The sequence below is a fragment of the Octopus sinensis genome, linkage group LG17 (genome assembly GCF_006345805.1).
Source record: "Octopus sinensis linkage group LG17, ASM634580v1, whole genome shotgun sequence".
NCBI lineage: Eukaryota > Metazoa > Mollusca > Cephalopoda > Octopoda > Octopodidae > Octopus > Octopus sinensis.
The window spans coordinates 22911285-22921427 of NC_043013.1; positions in this window are offsets into that span (position 1 = coordinate 22911285).

A 10143-nucleotide genomic window follows, 5' to 3' on the forward strand; every position below is an offset into this window, starting at 1 on the left:
CATTGTCTACAGTCATTGTGTGACAATTATTTGCAGTCGGTTCTTTGGATGGTAGACAATGGTATTGCGTTAAACTTTAGCTGCATCTTCAGGCAGGATGTGGTTTCTCTTGATTTCCATTTACCTTTTCGACCTACTCTAGTCTTAACTATGTGAAGCTTTTCCTTGATGTAGGTTTTACTATAAGCATTATTAAATCTCAGAATGAGATTCGAGCGATTACTGTTTCAATCTCATTCTGAGATTTAATAATGCTTACTGTCAGTTTTTCGAAATCAGTGGCAGACGTCACTAGAAAACTCTTATATATTTGCAAGGCGGCCTTCTCTTTCATCGCGACCTGGTGGTTACCGCCCGTTGACAAGGGACAAAAATCCCGAAACTAGTCCGAGCGTATTACTCAGGCTTGCGAGGAAGGGATGGCTTCCCTTTGCAAATACTTCAAGGGCACTGAAATGGTGTCTAAAGCCAGCTAGAGACGACGATCTCCTAGGGCTATAAAGCTACAGTAACACCCCCTCCCCTATGTGGTAAGCCATGTTAAGATGGCTTCTATACTTTACAGATTTTACTATAGTTTCATCGAAACGATTTCACTTTGCTCTTCACCGAAATACAACTTTCCTTTCCTCTCCTTTTCCTCTCCTTCTCCTCTCCAATACTAAACACTCGGTTCTATGTCAGGTTAACTTTTAACCGGAGAACACTTTAAGTTGATTCGTTTTTGTTGATCATCCTTCATCCAGTAGGTTTATAAACTCAGTACAATCTCACATCTCAGGCAGCGACTATTACAATAATTGAATAATACATGTGTCTAGATTTGGATATAAACGAAAGGGTAGGTATACGCAGAGTGAAATCACAAGGACCCATGTTCGATTTATCGTCAATCGCCTGTCATCCATCAGTATGTGGTGAATATGACCAATCGTAACTATCCAATCTATTATTCGGACACTCTCTCTTACATGCACGCGCACTCACACACTCACACACAAACACATTCTCACTCACATCCTCATAAATATGAACATAGAATCTGTAAACTAGGAGGCTGTTAATCCTGGATTAAGCAGAGCATGTCATTGATGATGTCGTGAATGGCAACGAAAGGACTCTGACGAACCTAGTTGGCTGATTGACGGATCGATCAATCGAACTATCGTTATGTCGATAATGAACGATCAATCAAACTATTAGTTAAACGGTTAACTAATTGATTAATAAGAATAAAAGAAGTGAATAGTACCAGTGCATGTGTCTATTTCTGGCATAATGACCCTCCCACGATATCACTAAATCTATTTCAACAAACACGTTTATAATAAGAACCCTGAAAGGCAAATACAAAAACTCAAAATAAACATACATTCCACTCTTCCTTTCTCTTTCTTCCCACATGCATACATAAATACCGACATACATACATAGATACATACATACATACATAGATACATACATACATACATACATGCATGTATATATACCTATATACACACATGCTCATATATACTTACATATATACGTTCATACATATATACATGTATTTGCGTGTGTATTGCGTGTTTGTTTGTATAGAATGTGTGTGTGTGTGTGTGTGTGTGGTGTGTGTGTGTGTGTGTGTGTGTGTGTGTGTGTGTAGATATCATATATGATCGTGTGCACGTGTATATCTGTTTCATATCCTTTTCGTTTCCCCGGTATAGTTTTGTATGTCGTTTGTTTTCAGTTCGTTCCCTTTATAAACATTTACCCCCAAAGTCGTTTTTTTTTTTGCTACTTTTAAATGTAGAGAACCTCTTAGACATGTTTCATACAAGTACACGTAATACGAGGTATATAATTGTACGCCTGTCCGTGCATGTATTCACACGCCTGTCCGTGCATGTATTCACACGCCTGTCCGTGCATGTATTATTTTTTTTACATGAACTTCTCTACTGAAAGAAAACCTTTCCTTTCTCATTAGAAAAGCTGGTTGCTTGAGAAGGACACGGTTACAGCTATTGTTGTTTGATGTATAGTAATTACAAACAGGCTCCTCTCTCGATCGATCGATCGAACTAAATAATGTTGATATTTATGTATGCATACACAAACGTTTATAAATAGATGCACATACATACATGTACACACACATATATATATAAGCTTACACATACATATACATATATATATATATATATATATATATATATATATATATATATATATATATATATATATATATATACATATATAATGTATATATTGGGTCATCTATAAATAATGTGGATGTTTATACTTCTTTTATTTTCCAAAATTATGATAAACGAAGTTTTTTTTAATCTAAAATATACTCTCCTTCATTTCCTACAATGTTCTTCAATCTATCTGGTAGACTTGCAAGGCCCCTCTTCCAAAATTCATTTATCCGTCACTAAAAATACTCTTCCAGTATTGTTCTGACCTCGTCTACAGAATTCATATTTTTCTCGTCCAAATGATTTTGAAGATTGCGGAATAAATGATAATCAGTTGGGACAATGTCCGGCGAATATGGTGGATGGGGCAGCGTTTCCCATTCAAACTGTTCCAGCCTTTGGAATGTCATCCTCGCTGTATGTGGCCAAGCATTATCCTGATGGAAGAACACCTTTCGTCTTGAAACCAGAAATGGTCGTTTTTCTTCTAGTGCTGACTTAAGCCACTCAAGCTGCTCGCAGCAGATCTCCTTTGCTATCATTCGGTTTGGGTTTAAAAGTTCAATGCGGACTAAACCTTTTATATTCCACCAAACAGATAACAACACCTCACATGGGTGAAGACCTTTAGCCTTGGGTGCCGGTTTTTCCCCTCTCGGCGCTTGACATTTTTTATAGAGAACCTATTTCTCGTCATCAGTCACTATTCGGTGAAAAAAAAAAGGTCCATTAGTGAGACGAGACAACAGAGAAGAGCATACATTCACTCTCTGCGCGCGATTAGAGTCGGAAAGTTTGTGAGGCACTCTTTGACTCGGTCTGCTGACTTTTCCGATGGCAGGCAGGTGTCGATGAATGGTTGAATGGCCAAATCCAAGCCTCTCTGCTAGTTCCTCAACAGTTACAATGGGATTTTGTTCCAGCGGGCTTTGCAGGACGTCTTCGTCGAACTCTACAGACCTTCCAGGACGAGGCTCGTCTTCTAGGCTCGGAATTCCTGGAACCACTATTGACACTGGCTTACACTTCTTGTCCGATCCCCAAACACTGCATTAATATTCCTCGCACTTTCCGTTGCGTTGTTGCCTTTATTGAACTCATAAAGTAAAATATGCAGAATGTGCTCCTTTGTCACTTCCATTATAGCTTCGAAAGAATAACAGTTAAAATCTGCACTCTTCAAACCTTTCACTAAGAATAAGTACAAGGTGAAATTACTACCTGCTTTTGTAGCAAGTCGATACGGGTAGTTTATCCCGTCTCCCTCTAACATTTAGTTCATGCAATTGAAAAGAACCGCATTATTCATGGGATGACCAAATATGAGTGTGTGTGTGTGTGTGTGTGTGTGTGTGTGTTTGGATACATATATGTGTGTATACTAATGTATGTTTTTATATTTGGCTATAATAAAAACAATTTTTACATTAATCTGATGGGTTACCCTATACTTTTGTAGAGAACGAATTTATCATTCTTAAATAAGAATATTATTGACAGTGAATTTTTAGTCACTGTTGTCACTGTTAACAGTATTATAGATCCATTACAGCCGATTCTATTAAGCGGTTTCGCACTGAATATCATGTAATTAGAAATCTATCTAAAACACGTGCTCTTAGTGCCATCCCCGAAGAGCCCTATATTTGATGTGACAATATGACGACAAAAATCAATCCTCCATACTCTACCAACATGGAGGCACACCGGGTCAACATGACATCCGTATTCTATCCAAGCAGCCAAAGGACCCAGCACTCAGGCAAGTACAAGAATACATCCGCATTAATGAAATATCCCCAGTACTAAATAGGAAATATACATAGGTGTCATACCCCAATACCCACAGTTTTTATATACACAGACAGTGTTGTTAGTAGGCCGTTATGCAGGCGTGTGTGTGTGTCTATGTATATATGTGTGTATATATATGTAGGTAAATGGATATGTATATGTAGATAAATGGATAGATATATGGACAGGTAGATATACAGATAGATAGGTATGTAGGTAATATGAACAGACGGGCACACACACATACATACATACATACATATATGCATACATACATAACAGACGCATATACATAATCACACAAACATGCACACACAGGGAGACACAAATACACACACACATTCAAACACAAACACAAAAATACACACATAAACAGGAACACACAAGCACATGGATATGCAGAACACATACATACAAACGTGCGCACATGCATACATATATACATACATATGCGTATGCGCACGCATACTGACGCACACGCATGCGCACAAACAAGCAAACAAAAAAGAAACTCAGTTTCAATAACGACTATTGAAAAGGTTACAAGACGGAACGAAAACTTTAGTAAAAATAAATAAGTAAATGAGTGGAAATCGGACCGGTGAGTGTGTTAAGTAATAAGACACTAAAACACGCGAATTCACATAAAGAATCTTGCAAACCGAATACAAAAAAGAAATATATATATATATATATTAGAGGGAAACTACAATGTGGACACCCTTATGCTAGAAATAGATCCGCCATGATCTTACCATTAAGAAATGTTCTCAAGAAAAATTTAACAAAACAACCAAAACGTAATCGAGCAAGACAAAAGAAAAAGCAATATTTTTATTGCTTTTTCTTTTGTCTTGCTCGATTACATTTTTACTGAATATAATACAATTTTACTGAACCTTCAGTCTTTTTATATGCTAGACCACTGGTGTGAAATCGATGTGAAACTGAGCCCGTATGGGAGGATCTGCAAACAGATCTCTGACTTGTTTTGGAGAATTTGTTGCAACTGCTTCCTCCAGAATCGTATCCCAATGGGTTCCGGATTCGGCCAGGAATGATTTTAATTTACTCACGGAGTCAGCCTGATTCCAAAATGGCACGACATGTTGGGCTACGGCCTCTAGGAGTAAAGTTGAAAAAGTGTGACACACTGACTTTCACATTTATTATATTATATTATTATAAGTCCTCGAGCTGGCAGAACCGTTAGCACGCCGGGCGAAATGCTTGGCAGTATTCCGTCTTGTCTTTACGTTGTGAGTTCAAATTCCGCCGAGATCGATTTTATCTTTCATCCTTTCGGGCTCGATAAAATTAGCACCAGTTATGTACTGGTGTTGATGTAATCAACTTAATTCCTTCCCCAAAAATTTGAGGCCTTGTGCTTCCAGTAGAAAGGAATTATTAAAGTTGAAAACATGTGACATACTGCATTCACATTTATTATATTAGATATGTTTAATTTGGGTGAAACTTTATTTCTTTAATTAAAGTGTATTTTTTGCTCTCTATAAATTTCTCGGTAAAACAGAAACATTTGTTACAAGAGTAGAAATTCTTGCACTTCGTTCAAAATTTCTTTAACTTTATATTTATTATAAAATAAAACTCGTAATCCCGGGTCTCGTAAAGCGGGCCCTCGTAAGGTGATGTATTACTGCATATTATTTTAGTTATCTCCAGGTAGATTTCAAGGCAGAGCATGGCTAATTTATCATCAATTAATATCGGTAAATGATCGTTCGAGTAAATATTACTTGAACGAAACCCAGACAACTATAGAGACAATTATGTTCCGCGTTGCGAAAAATATTGATCAACGATTGGATTTATATCTAATTGATTTCTATCTTCGTTTTTCGTCGCAGTCACGCGATCGTCAAATGGTGTAATTGAGCTGCACCAATTTGTTTTGCGATTGATTTCTTTTTAACTTTGTAAGAGATCGAATGACGAGAGTTCCTAGGTTTGGTGTCTTTATTCTTTTGTCTATGATGAACTTAAAGAACATTGGTTGTTAGCCTTTTGTGTGATACATGATCTTTATGTGCCGAAGAAAAAATTGGTACAAGGCAATGCATTGTCTGTAAAGCATACCACCAATTAATTTTGGCCCCAGCATTTGATTAGTGCATTTTTTTTTTACTTTATTTTAACAATTACGGAAGATTTGAGGACAAAGTTAACTTTGAAAGGATTCGAGAATCAGATCATAAAGTAGTTTAATGATAAAAAAACAACAACTGCTGCAGAGAATTTTGTCCGCAACTTTCACGATTCTGCCAAACCGCTGCGCTCTTTGCCGAGATAAAAATGTTATCAGCCATTACGAGAAAGATTTCGCAATTCAAATGAAGTTTATTGTTTTTGCTGCTGTTTATTTATTCCCATTTTGTTGTAGTTGATTCCTGGCGGGCATTAACATATATTATAGCATCGTTGATGCAAAGAGATCAAAAGGAAGCAACACCATTTCGGATAATTTCCTTCAATTGTAAAGTACAAGAGGATTATAATCTTCCTATAATTTGGCTGAAATATTCCGGGGATCCAACTACACATTTTTAGATGCATCGATCTTGATTTATTATCATTTTATATGTATATGTAAGCTTTACAATCGATATTTCTATCAATAAATCTTCTTAGATGTTTTAGGTAACCGCTGTTATGAGATGACGTGGGAAGTCGTTTAATGGGGGAGGGGCACGGTTATTTTATGCTTACTTCAATTCCTCGACCCATTAAAATTGCATAACACTTTGTCAATGTGTTACATAACATGGGTGTCCCCTGTGTGTGCGTGCACACACACATGTATGTATATATATACGAGTGTGCGTATGTACACGTGCACACATATATATATATATGATGTATACATTGTGCATCTATGTATGTATGTGTACATATATATACATATGTCTATATATGTGTATACATGTATATATATGTGTGTGTGTGTGTGTGTGTGTATGTATGTAAATATATAAATATCATTTATGTTGCTGCTGCTGTCGTTGTTGATTAATCTGACGGTCTGCACTGATCGAGCAGATTTATAATCACAGTCTTTCCAACCGTGACTATCCGTCTTTTGGGCATTTCAAAGTGTTGCCCAAAACCAATATGAGCATTTTCCCAATAACAAAGTGAAATCTTCAGGAAGACCATGAGAAATTCAAATGACAAACTGGCCATCCTCAGTGGATGTTGGATCAAAGAATCTATGCTCAATAATTAGGAATTCTTTTAGGCGATCTTGTGAAGATACAAGGCAAGACGCAGCAGAACAAGTCTACCTCTCAAACATAGATGTATCATCATTCAGTAATGTTATGTTATCAAGACATAAAACTTAGCAGCGATTTAAGCAATTGAGGAATCATTTACACTTTAATACAAGGGGCTCTATAACAAAAATATTACCAGACATAATGTATGTTTGTTGTTTAAACGCCAGAAACTGTGGTTTTTGCCCGGGTAAAAATCCCTTTAAAGACCTAGTTTTAAAGAACACAATATGCTTCAGAGCTAGAGGAAACGAAATCTGGAGCGATTTGATTTCACCGAAACCTAAAGTATATTGTATTCTTTTTAAGAATTTACGTCTGTAAAGAGTTGTTTCCCGGCCGAAAACTGTAGTTTCTGGCGTTTAAACAACACACATACTTAAGCAGTGTTGTATTGGTAATGTTTTTATTTACTTTGTAATGAACTCTCTCTCTCTCTCTCCTTGTCTACTAATGTACTTCATATTGCAATATGCACACACTACGTACAGCCACAAACTTACACACACACATGCACGGACTGAATGCTCCTGCATAAGAAACAGAAAGCATCGACCGAAAATAATTATAGGCAAAACCAAAACTGAAGACATTAATTTTTGCCATTTGTGCCATTTGTGAGGGAATCTCTTTAAGATATTATGTTCCCATAATGCACGAAGTGGTCGTCAGAGCAAGCTGGAATAGATTACAATAGCGCCCATTTTGAACATTGTGGCCTCAGATAAAAGCCTGCAAAACTTTGGGGTTGGAGAGGTGAAATGTGTAATGCAGTTAAGATAACGTTTGATTTGCGTTTAGAAAATATCATAATAAGTCAAAATAAACCATAATGAATCATAATAATTTATAATTCAGAATAAAAATAAAAGCTGTGCAGACTCACTCGACTCAGATTCAATGGGAGGACATTAGAAAGATTATTTTGTGTTTTAAAGGTTAATTTATGACGCTATAAATCTGAAAGGGTTAAAATATTAAAGTTTTCGGGTTAGAATAATAACATCCCGAATTTCCTCTGGGAAAATATCTTGTGTTCTAAGCCCAACAATAGCAAACTACAAACGAAGTTAATTATTCTTGATGGTTCTTCTTTATCGACTGTTGAAATAAAAGCGTTCTCTTCAATCAATTTACTTCACTGCTTTTGAATTCATTCCTTGTGACCAAATCCAATGCTTTGTTTGTTGTTTTTAGTTTCTATGCAAAAGAGAACAAAAATTCAAAACTGTAGCGTGTTTAAGATAGAGAAAACGCGTTTTTAATAAAAGGATTTTGTAACTGGAAAAAAATATAATTCTTCAGTACTTTGGGCAACAACATTTCTCTGAATAGCACCATTCTTCTACTGAAATAGAAGTGTTGGTTCCTAAATGTCAGAAAATTTAGAGATGAAACTTCAAGAAAACATAGAAAAAAGTCGTAAATTCATGATAAAAGTTAGTGGGTATTTGCACTTGACAAAGAATGGCCATACTAGAAAATGTTGAAGAACCATCTAATTATTCAGAACATTTAAGAATAAAAGGTGATTTCTATCTTCCGGAATGGTTCGATAAGTTGGCACAGATATATACCTTAGTGACTATTTTTAAAAAATTGGTTCTGATCTCTGACGATTAACCTTATAAAGCATGGGCAAGATGAAATAAACACAAACATTTTTGAGAGACAAAAAGGTTTAATATTTGTTGCATTTGTTGGTATAGCCCAGCTTTTGGACATCAGGTGCTTTGTGGCCATAGCTTTCACATAATACGAGTACATTTTTTCTTACCATTTATAATATCTAGTGATATTGCCTTATCTGCAACGGGTATTCTTTTGCTGGAGGATTTTGAATGGGTAATCGATCGTCACCTTGATGCTTTGTTGAACAGAGTTTCCGATATGATATTTTCTATATTATTGTTTACCATTCCTTGGGTGTTATCTGGGGTGTTTACCATTCTTTGAGTGTCATCTTGGGTTATTTTAATTTCAATGTTTATGTCATCGACATAATAAAAGTGTAGTAACAGAGTGAGACTTCTCAATTAGGTATAGTTTGGGCTTCTTACCACACATTTGAAATGCTTGACCGCGATTCCGGAAACACCAACACCAATAGCTGCATCCTTCTCTTGGTAATATCTATAACTAAATTTGACTATGAGCGTGTTCTTTTGATATCGTTTGTATACGGGTCACATTGCTAGTATCCCCTTTATTTGGTCGTAAACTGTTGGAGTCTGGGTAGGTTCAGTCCATTCTTCCAACGTTCAATAGGGGACTTTATAGGTGGGTAATGTGGACTGGTCAATATTGTTGTGGTCTGGAGAGGCGCCAGGATTGTTTAAATATTTATTGTCACATGAAGGTTTTATCAAAAGTTGGTATCAACAAAACGAAACATTATATTACTTTCGTAAATTATCTACAGACACTTTTCTACAGCAAAATCAATATTAATTGACAGATCTATAGATCTCTTGATGTTACATTTATGCTACATGTAATATAATCTTGGCGGTCGAAGGATTTTCTTTCCTGGTAGGTAATAGTGATTGGCTTCCTAGTTCCGGTCAGACAGGACAAAAGGTCTTTCAGATCGTGTTCAAGTATCTGTTATCGCGAAACATTATACCACTTTCACAAATTATCTGCACACGCTTTTCTACACCAAAATCAATATCATTCGGTTGCACTTAGAAGGTTTTCAGAGCAGAGAAGGACGTATAAGAAATATTTCTATTTGTGGGATTCAGTGAGAGGATGAGGAGCAGATTTATGGACGTGTGGAGGGGGGGGCGATTCTAGCTTCATACGTTGAGAAGAGAAGGTATGCGCCTAGTAGTTCGGATGTGTTGCACTCACGAATGTAATTC